This window comes from Lissotriton helveticus, chromosome 5_1 (assembly GCF_964261635.1).
Source record: "Lissotriton helveticus chromosome 5_1, aLisHel1.1, whole genome shotgun sequence".
NCBI classification, from domain to species: Eukaryota; Metazoa; Chordata; class Amphibia; order Caudata; family Salamandridae; genus Lissotriton; species Lissotriton helveticus.
In genome coordinates this window covers 1,627,518,986-1,627,533,156 of record NC_136065.1, presented here as the reverse complement: position 1 = coordinate 1,627,533,156, position 14,171 = coordinate 1,627,518,986, and the positions used below count along the sequence as shown (strand labels likewise).

Genomic DNA, 14,171 nt, shown 5'->3' with positions numbered 1-14,171 from the left:
GATGTGTTAATTGTAAGATGGACTGCTGATGAATTGATGAATAGGTATATTGTTAAATGGGTGGCTCGGTTGGCTGTATTATTAATTGTTGGATGGATTATTCAATCTGTTACTTGGATGGATTGGTTGTTAGTTTGGTTGATGGATTGCTGGACTGATTGTTGCATTGATGATCCAGTTTGTTGAAGGGACAGGCCAATGAGTGGACTAATTGGTAGTTGGGTGGATCCACTCGTAGATGAAGGAATGGATGACTGTTGAATCTTTAGATTAATAAATGGGTGGGCCAAATGTTGTGGATAAATTGTTCACTTAGATTTATGGGTTGATTGTTGGATCTGTAGATTGGATTCTTAGCTAGATTATTGTTTTTGAGTAGATAGATTATTTGATAGAGGAATGGATCAATTGTTGAGTGGGCAATCAGCTAATGAAGAGGTGAATTAATTGTTCAAAGAGTAGGTGGATGATTCGAGTGTTGTATTGCTAAATAAGTAAAATAATAAATTGAGGTTAGAGACGATGAATTGATTGATTATTTAATTGCTAGATAGGTTGTAGATCAATTGTGAACAGTTAGCTGCATAAAAAGATGGGTAAATTGTTGAATTGGTTTTTGGATGATCAAACAATTAAGTGGGCAGATGTGTGGTTCGAAAATTGGTTGGATGTATTAAAGGGTTGTTGATGGATCAATTGTTGGAGAAATGGGTCAGTTGTTAGATAGGTAAATTGATTGTGTCATTAGACAAGTGAATCAAGGGGTTAAATAATGGGATGGAACAATGGCTTTATCAGTAGGTGGATGGTTGATTGCTGAAGTGTAGATGGTGGGGATGTATGTCGTTACAACGCATGTTTTTTCCACGCATGCCTTTACAACGCAAGTCGTTAAAACGACTTGCGTTGGGGGGCGCTGGATAGTGAATAGTTTAATTTACTATTTCAACTCCAGTCCCCGTGGATAGTAGGGAAGGTTTTGGATAGTAAATTAAACTATTCCCTATCCTACAGCGCCCTCCAGCGCAAGTCGTTGTAACGACTTGCGTTGTAATTCCTGTGTTGTAAAGGTACTGCGTGGAAAAAGTTTCGTTGTAAAGGATGTTTACCGATGGTGGTTTTGATCAGTTGCTGGATGTGTACTTCAATGCATATAACTGTTTGGGGGCAAGGTAGACGAATATATAATTTGGTTGTTGGATGGATAGAGGCATTGTTTGATTATAGCCTACACTCTTTAGTTCGGGTTAAATCGAATGCAATACTCTATTAATACCCAATGTTTGAAGATATATCTGTGTCAGCGTCGGGTGTCTGCAAAAAAGGATGGTTAAGAAAAACTCGAATTGAAAGGAAAATCTAGACAAGAAAAGTCTGATATATCTTTCTGACCACCTTGTTCTCATGGAGCACATTTATTGGCTCATCATATCACATCACACCACACATCATGAATTTTACTAACCCTACCAACAATTACAGCAGCTTCCAAGTTAAATGATGCATAAGCCCTTTTTGGATAGAGTCAAAAGGAGGACCCATGTGTTCAGAGAGGAATGTGTTTAACTGCCTTGTAGGAAAGGATCTCTTAACTGGCAGAATCACCTTCCTAATCTTCTGTAGGAATTCCTTGATCACTTCGATTCTGGAAAAAGGGGGTTTGTGAAGTAAATTTGTGAAGGTTGCTAAGGATACACCTTAATCGAAGGAAACAGCTGCCATCAATTATTTTGGCAGGTCGAAGATAAAGGAGCAGTAAATCCTTTCAACGTGTGATAGGGTTGATACTCTTCTAAATAGACCAGTTAGAGAATCTCTTGCACTTGAATGCGTAGGAACACTTGGATGGATGGTAGTTGCTCAATCTCTGTGACAAGAGAATTTAACTTTGCCACCCTGACTCACTACTGTCTGCCAAATTTAAAGATGACTACTGGCCCAGAGGTATTGTCTTTACCATGAAAGTAAAGGCCCCCTTAAAGGTAAAATGTTTGATGTGCTTCTGTTCTCAGTTTTGATGGTCATTCACCATACTTTTAAATTCTAATTGCTCTTAGGGTGTGGAGGTTCAGTTTGATAACTGATGATATCAGTGAAAATGCGTAGATAAACCTCCCTTACCAGTTGATTTAAAGGGCATTTTCCGTCATTCCTGCTTGGTAATACCTGGAGGTGAATTCTGGTGATTTGCTCTACAAAGAGATCTGTTACACGAAACCCCCATTTGCAACATCATAAAGCATTTTGTCTTTTAGAGCTCACTTGTGATTTTCTTGGAAGACTGAGTGAGTCTGCGTCCGTATTGTTAGCACTTGGAAGATGGACTGGGATGATCTGAAGGTCTTTGGTCATAATCCATTTCAATATTATTTGTACATTGACGGACAGAACTCTGGACCCTGTTGTTCCCTGCTTGTTCAAATAGTGAGCTATTGTCCATCTATTCAAGCAGAGTTTGTCCAGAATGCATGAAGAAAAGACGTGAAAGCTAGGTCGACTGAATACTTGGAGAAAAGACTTGAGAGCCAGGTGAACTTCCTTAGTTTCCAGAGGGTTGGTTCTGGAGGCCACATTCTTTGCACTTGAATGTCACAAATGTCTGCGCCATGACGTCTTGGTGAGTATGTTCACCTTTCTACATACAGGTTCTCCAATCACCACCACCAGCAAAATGACTGGATAGTGATTTGTGTGTTAGCCAGCCAGTTTTCCCATCTGTCGGAGTACTGGCACCACAAATTGCCTAGGCACTGCTGTAGTGGCATCATGTGGAGTCAAATATGTTGGACTAGAAAAATGCAAGACATCATGGCCTCCGCACCGACTACATTTGGCGTGCTGTAATGTCAGATGCTTTGTTTTCCGAAGATTGCTACACTTCAGATGGATAGAAGATAGTCTCTTCATAGTGTACTCTCTTGCCCCTTGGCTGCTCAACACTGCTCGCAGGTAGGTAATGGATTGCATGGGATTAATGTTGACTACTTCCTATTAACCTGTAAGCTTAGACATTGACTCATTTGGATAATATCGACTCATTTGCACATAGGCGAAGAACCCTCTAAAGTGATGAGGCTTTTATTACTCGCTCATCTATGTAAGAGAATACAAATATTCCCTCCTTCTCGGGTATGTGGCCATCGTCTCTATGCATTTAAAAAACTCCAAAACAAATACAACTCAAATGGGTGAACTTTGTATTGACCGTGATCATTATCTCATAGAAAATTTCGGAACGTTTAATATTATTCTGCTGTTGAAATGAGGAAGTATGCATTCTCAAGGTAAATGGCAAAAATCCAGGCCCCTTTATGTGTTGGGGAAATATTTGGTGGAGGGCCAGTATTCAGAAGTTGCTCTTACTTATCAACGTATTTGCCTTTTGTGATCGTGTTACACCCTTATTAATGATTTCTGATACTATCCCCTAACAGAATGTGGGCAGAAGAGGGGTAAGAATAAATTCACTGCTCTCCTCATACTGGAGGTTTTGCCCTGGCTGGTTATTGTTGTGTGTTGCCTTCCACTTTAGGCATTCTACGGTTAAACATTGTTGATGTGTATATTGTTGCTGCTGATGCTGTTTGCAGTGGCCAGGAAGAGGTTTAATCTCTGTGCTGGATATAGAAAAGCTCATTAGATTTGACTGCTGTTTTTTAATTTGTCTTCATGTTTAAAACCCTCAACTCTGAGAGTACCCATTTCTGACTTCATAAGTTGTACCTCTTTATTAGCATGTAAGCTAAATTGCATGTTACCAGAATACAATGGATTCAGAAATCGCATTAGAGCTTCAGGCCTATTGTGGCCAAAAAGAAGGTCACATTGAGAGCCCTTTGCAGTAGCTGTGTGCTTCAAGGTACAGAAGAACCTTCATCTGTGCTTATGACTCATTTGGACTCCACCATTCCTTCTTTTACAATTTTCTGAAAATCCTCTCGATTCATATGTGATCTTTCTATGAAGCATTGCAAGAAGTGCCACAGCTACTTATCAATTCTGCCTAGCAAGACAGTTGAGCTGGCAGTTTATATTGCTGTGAAAGATGTTCCTGACATTTTTGTTCTAAGAGAATCATTTATTCTGCTCATAAGGAGGAACTGGAGAAATTGGAGCTGCAGCATGATACTTTCTGGCAATAGATACATTCACTGAGTCTAGTTTTGTATCTGTTTGAAGAAAATAATTCCTGGCAGGTTATACTCCTAAAACCTAGTGGATGCATACTTGGCTGAGGCAATAGACAATAGAAGCTTTTCAGGTTTCAAAAGGCTTAGAAATAAGGGTGAGAGGGATTTACAATTGGAAAGATAGTGCACAGTCTCAAAATTAACTGAGTTGATCATTGGAGGATAGGTATTGGAATGCTACGTTCTGTTGCCTCTTCGAATAATAAACACTTAATTGAAGGGGTTAATGTCCTCAATTGAACGGTCTGTTAGTGGGAGAGTATCTTGGGATGCATGATGCAATATAGGTAGAACCAAAATAGATTGTTCTAGGAGTGTGTGGCCTATGTGAAGACTCTGCCATAGGTGTATGTGATCTATGTGATTTCTGTTTGGTATGATAAAAAACTGTGTCTGGAGTTCCTTGGGGGATGGCAGGTCAGATTGCACAAATGAAACCATCTTTGGATATGTACTGCAGCCTGTGATGGTGAAGAGTTACAAGTTGCGTTGAACTTAATGGCACTGTGAAACCTCCAGCACCCAATGAATCTGGTTTTGGAGCTGTAGGAGCCTGGTGGGTGATGCCTTGGAGAAACAGACCTTCTAAGAGACAATAGAAACGTTGAGAGGTCCACACAAAGTATTATCTCCTTACCTGGAGAGCACAAACTAGAATACTCTTCAATCAATCAGTCAATCAGGGAGTTTTGAGTGGGCTACTCCCCCTTTAGGGTCTCAAGGTGCTGGGTGGGAGAGGAGGGCAGCTCTGGTCAGTCAAAGAACCAGGTCCTGAAGATATGCAGGGTGGGGGCACTTCTGATGTTGACCGGGAGCTCGTTCCAGGTCTTGGCTGCTATGTAGGAGAAGGTTCTTCCATCTGTTCTTGCTCTGCAGATGCACGGGGGTTTGGCGATGGCGAGAACACCGTATCTGAGGTTCTTTTTGGGTACACGGAAGGAGATTCTATCGTTGAGATATTGGGGTCCGGTGTTGTGGATGCATTTGTAGGCGTGGGTGAGTATCTTGAAGGTTACTTTCTTCTCGATGAGAAGCCAGTGGAGGTCACACAGGTGTTGGTAGATGTGCTTGTGTCGGGGGATGCAGAGGATGAGACTGGCTGCGGTGTTCTGTCTGGTCTGGAGTTTGCGGAGCAGAGACTTGTTGATCCCGGCATAGAGGGCGTTTCCGTAGTCCAGTCTGCTGGTTATGAGTGCGAGGGTGATGGTCTTCCTTGATTCGGGGGGATCCGTATGAAACTCTTTCGGAGGATGCGGAGGGTGTTGAAGCAGGTGGAGGTGATGGTGTTGACCTGCCGGGTCATGGTGAGGGAGGAGTCGAGTATGATGCTGAGGTTTCGGGCGTTGTCCGTGTGGTTGGGGGGCTGTCGAGGGCGGCGGGCCACCAGGTGTTGTCCCATGCAGAGGGGGAGGGTCCAAGGACGAGGACCTCCGTCTTGTCCGGGTTGAGCGTCAGGCAGCTGCTGCTCATACAGGATGTGACATTCTTCATTCCTTCCTGAAAGCTGAGTCTGGTGGTGAGGGGCTCCTTGGTGAGGGAGAGGATGAGCTGGGTGTCATCAGCGTAGAATACTATGCTGAGTCTGTGGTGTCTGACGATGGCGGCGAGGGGGGCCATGTAGATGTTGAAGAGCGTGGAGCTGAGTGATGATCCTTGGGGTACTCCGCAGTTGATCTCTGTGGGTTCGGAGAGGAAGGGTGGAAGTCTGATTCCTTGGGTTCTGCCGGTGAGGAAGGAGCGGAGCCAGTCTAGGGCCGTTCCCTGTATGCCGGTGTTGTGGCGTCTTTTGGTGAGTGTGCGGTGGGAGATGGTGTCATAGGCTGCAGAGAGGTCGAGAAGCCTCGTGGCTGCGGTGTGTCCTTGGTCGAGGAGGGTGCGGATGTCGTCTGTGGCAGCGAGTAGAGCGGTCTCAGTGATGTGGTTGCTGCAGAATCTGAATTGGGAGGGGTTGAGGATGGAGCTTTCTTTGATGAATTTCATTAGTTGGGAGTTGACGGTCTTCTCAGTGACTTTGGCCGCGAAGGGGAGGAGGGAGATAGTTGGGTAGCTCTTGAGGTCTTTTGGGATCTGCTGAGGACTTCTTGAGTAGGGGTCTGACTTCTGCGCGTTTCCAGTCGTCTGGAAAGATGCCGGTTTCGAAGGTGGTGGGCGTTGATGGTGCGCCGTAGTTCCGTTGTGATGGTGGCGGCTCTGTGGAAGATATGTGTTGGCAGGGGTCCGTGGGTGCTCCGGAGTGGATGCCTTTCATGGTCGATGCAGTGTCTTCGGTGGTGTCTGGGATCCAGGAGGAGATGGTGGGCTGGCTTGCGTTGCCGGAAGAGGGGGTGGTTTCGGCATCAGGTGTCTGGTCATTGAAGTTGTCGTAGAGGCTCTTGATTTTCAGATAGAAGTAGTAGCTGAGCTTGTTGCAGAGGTTGAGGTGATGTCTGTGGTTTTACTGGGGGGGTTTGGTGAGTTCCTGGATGATGCTGAAGAGTTCCTTAGAGTTGCCGGAGTTGGCGAGGATCTTGTTCTGGATGAAGGTCCATTTGGTGGATCTTATACGTTGGTGGTGTTCTGTCATGGCGGTCTTGTAGGAGGTGTGGTCTTCCGAGGATTTTCTGTTTCTCCAGTTCTTCTCAAGACGTCTGCAGGTGCGTCTGGATTCTTGGAGGTCGACTGTGAAACAGGTGGCCTTTCTAGGCTGCTGTTTGTCAGGGTTACGTAGGGGTGCGAGATCGTCTGCGCAGTTTGAGATCCCGTTTTGATCTCAAAGTGGCTAGGAATCCTCTTGTTATATTGCTGATCTATTCTGCTGAAAGATGCAAGGATCTGCTTGGCATGGAATGGTACCTCAACATTGAAGTGTCTTTCTGTGACAAATGTTTTGCCTTTTAGACTTTGGACCATGCTTTGACAGTGAACCTATTGCTACCGTACTTGTCCTCGACGTGGAATGGTAGTGTCCCATTTTTTCATGTTGTGTGCTTTTGTCAGAACTTTCTCTCAGGGAATTTCTAGTTTTGCAGCGTGAATCTTTCTGGATTCACTATGCTGTGCATATTCCGCAATCTGGTGGTTGGGTCCGGAATCGTAGTCTTTTTTTCTCTTTTTTTTATTTTTTTTGTAGCCCAGGTGGGTGTCGACGTTCCACCATTTGGTGTACCTTCGGTGACGTCGGCATGCTTCCGGCGGAAGCTACCACCCTTGGGCGCCATCTTCAGATTCTTTTTTCCGCCGTTGGGTCTGGATCGTCGCGTGAAGCTCCAGAAGTTTTGGAGGAGAAAAGGAGGTAATACAACAACTCTTCGACGGTAAAGACCTGAGAAGATTGGGAGAAGAAGACCATCAGAGTGTTGCCAGGAGGGTGGTATAGGAGATGACAGAGTAGTGAATTATTGTTACTGGTGATAATGTTGGTGGCTAGGCATTCGAAGGAGTTGTACTTGAACGTGTCAATTTCCGTCACAGATAGGTTGTTGTTGTGAATGATTGCTAGTCCCCCACCTTTCTGGTCTGGCCTATCTTTGTTGATTATAGAGAAGCCCGGGGGTACAAGCATATCCATGATTGGAGGAGAGGTGTCGTTCAGCCAAGTCTCTGTGATGAAGGCTATATCAATGCCATGTTTGAGGATGGATTCCGCTAACTCCGTGGCATGTTTAGTAGCTGACCTGCAGTTAATGAGCATGCAGTTGGTCAGGGGTGACTCTTCTTTTGGTTCGTTCATGAGGGGGATAGTTGGGATGTTGATGAGGGAGGGTGGGGGTCTAGGGGGTTTCCGGATGGGGTGATCACTTCTGAGTCCAGTGATTACTTGGATCGAGGACTGGGGGGGGTGCGAAGATGGGGTGGTGTATGAGGAGGCCAGCTCGGTCGCTTCGACAGGCGACATGGCTTCCATAGTTCTATTGGGTCTTGTAGTTCGGTTCGAGAGGGGGGGTGAGGTACAGCTGGGCCGCGGAACCTTCGGAGTGGTTTGGTGAGAGAGGTTGGGGGTGATAGGGGTCAAGTGGGGGTTTAAGGACGGCATATGACATGTGGCGAGGTTGCTTAGGATGACTTTCAGGTCCTGTATTATAGTAGCCACTTGGCTTTCAATCAGGGAAAGTCGGCGCCCTGTCTCTTCTTGGGGAGGAGTGGGGGGGATTTTGGTGAGGTCTTCACGGAGGGGCGAAGATCTGAGAGTGTTTGGCTTACTTTTGGTGGTTGTTGTGTTGTCGGTCGGGGTTGTGGTATTGGAGGGAGGGTGGGTGGGGTCATGATGTGGTGGTTGCTTTCTTATAAGGGTGGGGGGGTGCTTGGGAGACTTAGCTTGGGTGTTGTGGTCGCCCGGTAATGCTCGAAGTCGAGACGGAGCGTGAGTGTTGGTGGGGGCGGGTGGGGGTATGGCGTGGATGTTCTGGTGGGGGGACTGGTTGTCGAGGAAGGGGGGGACCGATCACCAGTAACAATAATTCACTACTCTGTCATCTCCTATACCACCCTCCTGGCAACACCCCCTCGTTCATGGAACACTTCTCAGACCTGGTCGCCCACTGCTCTCTACGAGACAGCAACAACCTAATTCTCGGAGACCTCAACATGCACTGGAATGATTTAAACAGCGCACCAATACAAAACCTGAACGAACTATTACAGAGCAACGACCTCACCCAGTACTGCTCAGAAGAAACCCACAACAAAGGTGCAATTCTGGATGCCATCATCGCCCAACATAACGTAATCACATTAGACCGCATCCTACCTGTCGACTGGTCAGACCACCACTTAATCTTATTCCGCATCTCCCAACCGATCATGCGCCAACCTCCCATCCAAGACCCTCCCACATGGACAAGAAACCTAACACAGATCAACATGGATGACCTGGAAGAAAAAATAACCACTCTCCTCCCCACCCCCCAGGTTGGTCTCTCCACAACAGACCTCACATCCCACTACAACACAACCATGTCCTCTATCCTAGACCAACTTGCCCCCCTGAAACTGAAAAAATCCAGGAACATCCCCTCCAGATCCTGGTTCAACAAGGACATTAACGACGAAAGGAGGCAGCTTAGATCCACAGAACGTCTATGGAGAAAGGATCCCTCTGCTAACCTCTGCGAAAAACTCAAAACTGCAAGAAGAGTGTACAAAAAACATATCATTAAGGAAAAAACCAGTTTCTTCTGCACCGCCCTCGACAATGCGGAAAACAGGCCAAAAGAACTCTTTAACATCATCAAGCAGCAAACCTCCAAACCCTCTTCAACCCCAGTGCAGGCCTCCAAAGTTCTATGCGACAACTTCGCAACCTTCTTCAACGAAAAAATCAACAAGATCGAGCAATCACTCGGCACCATCCTCAATCACGCCTCTAAAAACTCAGCCCCAGCAATTGAAACCACCTCTAGCTTGCGTCCCACTAAAACCTGGAGAACCTTCGACCTCGTACCTGTAGCTGAGATTCTCAATCTAATCTCCTCCTCCAAACCCTCTTCACACATCCTCGACCCTGTACCCTCTCAACTGACCAAAAAGCTGAAACTCTCCCTCGCACCACGATGGTGCGAAATCATAAACAGTTCCTTAAAAACTGGCATCATATCAGATTGTCTCAAAGTTGGACAAGTCACACCTTTACTCAAAAAGCCTGGCCTAGACCCCAACGACCTGAACAACTTCAGACCGGTTTCCAATCTCCCCTTCCTAGCCAAACTCCTCGAAAAATGCGTTCTCCAGCAACTGAATCGGCACCTGGACAATATCAACCTGCTAGACCAACACCAATCAGGCTTCAGAAAAGGATGTAGCACTGAAACTGCGATCCTTAACATCGTGGATGACATCCTCAAATCCCTTGACTCTGACCAATGTTGCCTACTCATTCTCCTAGACCTCTCGGCAGCCTTCGACACTGTGGATCACAATCTTCTCATCAAGGCTCTCAAAGACCGAGTAGGTGCAGACGAGGTGGTCCTTCAATGGTTCTCTTCCTTCTTTCATGGTCGCTCCCAAAGGATAAAAATCAAATCCTTTACGTCCGACCCACTCCCCGTCAACAGAGGCGTCCCCCAAGGCTCAGTACTCTCTCCTCAACTGTTCAACATATACATGGAACCCCTCACAACCATCCTACAAAGAGCCAACATACCCTTCCACCTATATGCTGACGACACCCAGATCTACCTGGAAACCTCCTCCATTAATGACATCCTAAGACTCAACAACACTCTCAAAGAAGTTCAACAATGGCTTGCCACAAACCACCTTAAACTTAATCATGAAAAAACCGAAATCCTCCTTATCTCCAACAAAGATGAAAACCCGCAAATCAGAGAGTGGCTGAAAGCTATAGATGCTCTCAATGGCAATCTCACCCTGGCTAACTCAGTAAAATCTCTAGGAATCACCCTCGACCAAAAACTAACCATGACAAATCACATCATGACCTCTGCCAAGAGTGCCTTCCTTAATTTGAAGCTCCTCAACAAAATCAAACCTTTCATCCCACCCACGGACCTCAAGCAAGCCACCCAATCACTGGTGTTATCTAGACTGGACTATGGGAATGCAGTTCTCTCCGGTACAGCTCTCTCCCGCCTAGCCCCACTCAAAACAACTCTCAACGCGGCTGCCAGAATGGTCACCGGAGTAAAAAAGTACGACCACTTATCTCCCGCACTCAGAGAACTAAAATGGCTCCCAGTGGAATTGCGTGCCAACTTCAGAACCGCCTGCCTTACTCACAAAGCCTTACACACAGGGAAACCAGAATACCTGGCCTCCAAGCTCAAGAAAGCCGGCCAGTCAAGAAACCTTAGGAGTTCCAACACCCTCCTACTAATCCCTCTGAAAACACGCAAGCAAAAAACTGCAGCTCGTTCTTTCGCAGGAAACGCACCCAAAATATGGAACTCCATCCCGGTTGACATCAGGACTACTCCCTCCTTCATAAAATTCAAAAGACTCCTAAAAGACTTATACCTCAACCGTACCTTCCCAAACTGAAATCCGAAGTGCACAAGCTGACACCTTGCTGCCAACAGACAATTGCTCCAACATTCTCATCCTCATCCACGCCCCTTAACCCCCTACTCTCCTCCACTCACGGAGGGAAACGGAGCTCAGGACTTTACCCTCGGATCGAAACTACATCGGAACCACTCTACCTCAATGTGCTCCGAGGGACGCACAGCACACTGGAACTTTTGAGCACTTACGCTTTCTTGTTCCTCTTTTATGTGTTTTTTCTACTCGCTGTAAAGCGCTCTGATACCTTCGGGTCTGGCTAGCGCTATATAAAACCTCTTAAATAAAAAAAAAATAAATAAAAGGGAAGAACCTCGAGATCTTCGACGTCCTTGGAGGAATGCGCACACAGGGAGCCCCCTGAGCGCAAGGATGTACAAGACACCCTTTAAATTCTGCAAAAACTGCCACCACAAGTTCGCGCAGAAGGACCAGCACCCGGTCTGCAACCTCTGCCTGCCAATCGACCACGAGAGCAGAGACTGCAACGCCTGCTCCGTCTTCAAGCCGTAGACACTCCGAGTTCGAGAGAGACCAAGTACAGCTCACCACACGATGCAGGGCAAGGGCCAGGCCCCGACGCTTTACGAACTGGGCCTCTCCACCGACGACGAGGACAACATCGCCGAAGGTCCAGATGACTTCACGGTCGCAGAGACCGATAAGAAAACGCCTGACAAGGTAGGAGAGTCTACGACCCCGAAAACCCCCACAGGGCCTCGAAAGCCAGAGGCAGACTCTCGAAAGTCAGAGCCCAGAGCCTCGAAATGAGCACCGGCGCCGAAAAGTTCGACGACCGAAGCTGCATCCTCCGAAAAAGAGCCCAGCGGATCCTTCGAGAAGGACTCCCGGAGGCCGAAGACCGGCGAAAAGCAAAGGTCGTCGAAGCAAGCCCCCGAAAAAGGGTCTTCGACTTCGAAGGAAAAGGAGCCGAAGAGAGCTTCGACGGCGCCGTCGAAGAGAGCAGCCGAAAAGCTCGACGACGAGCAGGCCGCAGAGATGCAGGGAAAGAAAAGAAGGCTCGAGGCCGAAATGGAGAACATCCTTCAGAGAAAGAAAGACTTCGATGAAAAGATGAGAAGTTACAGGATCCCCTCGAAGCCGGCAACGGCCGTCGCCTAGGTGCAGGAGCACGAGGAGTTCGACGTCGAAGAGCCACCGAAAACTCCGGAGCCCTCGGAGCACGAACAGGAAGAGGACCTCTATTACACAGAAGGGGATTACGGGGAGCATCAGTCAAGCTACGGCTCAGGTTCCCCGACGGCCCAAGACCAGGAATGGCAGGACATCGAGGCCGAAAACCCGGAGGAGGCCGTGGAGACATACCCCTCGAGGCCTTCGCCACCGGATGACATTGGGGCATACAATGAGGTCGTCAGGAAGGCAGCAGCAGCTTATGGGGTTAAGCTGGAAGAGGAGAAGCCAAAAGCAGATTTCCTGCTGGAAACATTGCTCCCCACGCAGACAAGAAGCCAATTCTTGCCCATGCTGAAGAGTATCACAGACCAGGGGAAGGAAGCCTTCAAGGACCCGGCTACATGCAGATCAGTAACGCCGAGGACGGAGAAGAAATACAAATTCTCCTCCCAGGACCCGGCTTACATCAAGGGGTCTGTCACAGCAGATTCAATAAACGCTGCAACTTCCAGAAGAAGGGCCAACGTCCCAACAACATCTGGGCCTCCACCTGACAAGGAAAGCAGGAGGATGGACCTAACGGGCAGGAAAATAGAGAGGAACGTCGCAACGCACTGGCGGATGGCGAACTCCAACGCCCTCCTGAATAGACATCAATACCAGCATTGGGATGAGATGGGCCAATTGCTCAAGCACCTCCCGGAGCAATACCGTGAGAGGGCATCACACCTTGTGGAAGAGGGGAAAAGCATTGCTAACTCGTGCCTGAAGACAGCCTTGCATGGGGCCAAAACATCCAGCAGACTGATGGCTATAGGCATCACAGAGAGAAGGCAAGCCTGGCTCAGGATCTCAGGCTTCAAAGCTGAGGTTCAGAACAACATCCTGAACACACCCGTCAGTGGTGAAACACTGTTCGGAGCCCCAGTTGATGAGAAGCTCACCCAACTGAAAAAGGACAACGAGACGGCAAGGTCCATGGGGGCCCTGCAATTCAGGGGTTGAGAAGGGGCACTCCTACACGGAGCCAACAAGGACAATCACACCAGGCGTTCCACCAGGGGCAACAGAGTGACAACCAAAGTCACCAGGGCCAACAGAGGCAAAACTGGAACTATCAGAACAGGGGCCAGTCCTTTCGATCAAGAGGAAACGGACGGGCCAGAGAAGGAGAGGCGGTGAACAACCCCCCTCCAAGTGACTGCACACGGGAAGAGGTGCTCACCTACTCAAACCCTCCGGGGGAGGAGCACGGAAAAACAAAGAGGAGAGGGCTACACGGACAAGACACAAAGGAACATGTAACACCAGTAGGAGGCAGGCTGAGATTTTTTCTCCAGGAGTGGAGAAAAATAACCACAGACAAGTGGATACTCAACATCATGCAGTTCGGATACTGCATAGAGTTGGAAAAGAGACCACCAAACAAAGCCAAAGAAAAGAGAGTACTCGGGAAGGGAGCTGCAATTGCTCCAAGAGGAAGCTCAAGAACTCCTCCTCAAAGAGGCCATCGAACCGGTCCCATTCAAAGAACGGAACAGGGGAGTGTACTCAAGCTACTTCCTGGTGCCAAAAGTGGACGAAAGCCTAAGATCCATCCTGGACCTACGGTTCCTAAACAAATATGTAAAGACCCAAAAATTAAAGACGACGTCCCTACAAGAGGTCATCCCTCAGATAATGGCCGGGGACTTCTTGTCCACCATAGACCTCAAAGATGCGTACCTGCACATCCCCATGAACAGGCAGCACAAGCACATGCTAAGATTCACAGTGAACAAGGATCACTACCAATTCACAACCCTGGCATTCGGTCTAAAGTCCGCACCAAGGGTGTTCACCAAATGC

General features: G+C 47.6%; 1 protein-coding gene across 2 annotated transcripts in view; it reads left to right on the top strand.

Moving 5' to 3' along the window:
- LOC144755661 (NEDD4-binding protein 1-like) overlaps positions 1 to 14,171 on the top strand; it is a 272,368-nt gene that overhangs the window by 202,223 nt on the left and 55,974 nt on the right. The window lies entirely within an intron of this gene.